The sequence below is a fragment of the Propithecus coquereli genome, unplaced genomic scaffold, assembly GCF_000956105.1.
Source record: "Propithecus coquereli isolate 6110/MARCELLA unplaced genomic scaffold, Pcoq_1.0 Scaffold353, whole genome shotgun sequence".
In the NCBI taxonomy this organism is placed as follows: Eukaryota; Metazoa; Chordata; class Mammalia; order Primates; family Indriidae; genus Propithecus; species Propithecus coquereli.
In genome coordinates this window covers 2,599,366-2,600,005 of record NW_012149208.1, presented here as the reverse complement: position 1 = coordinate 2,600,005, position 640 = coordinate 2,599,366, and positions in this window count along the sequence as shown.

Below are 640 nucleotides of genomic sequence, written 5' to 3'. Positions count from 1 at the left end.
AATAATTCTGTGTTGTTGGGTACACAACTGTTGGCAGTTCATTTTTTCAACAGGGTGTAGGATTCCATCGTGTGACTACGCCGCAACCTACTTATCCCGTTCGCCTTTCCGCAGACACTAGGGTTGCATCCAGTTTGGGGCCATCGCAAACGGTGTCGCTCCGAACACGATGCAGGCGTCTTTCGGTGCACACACGCATTTCTTTCGGGCAGATACCTGAGCGTGAAATCCCTGGGATTTCCGTATATTCTACTCGCGCTCGTCGCCTTTCTCTGCCAACCGGAAGGTAAGTGCCGCGCCTGTTCTGTGCACTGCGTTCCGGCGCCCAGTACACGGGCCCGGCGAACACCCGCCGGATGCGCGAACTGGGGCGCGCGGGCCCGAGCGGCCGAGGCAGCGCTGCCGCTCTCTTAAAGACGAGGCCCCCGAGCGGCCGAGGCCCGCACGTGCACGAGGTCACGCGGCGAGTCCCGATTCCGTCTCGGGGGTCTGGCTGAGGAGGGGGCTCTGGACGTCCCTCTACCTGGTCTGGTGTCCCAGAGTCTGGAGCGCGAGGTGGGGCGCAGGGCCGGCGGGGTCACCGGCCGCCCCGTCCGGGCTGGAGACCGAGCGCGGGGAAGAGGGGGAGGCGGGGGAGGGG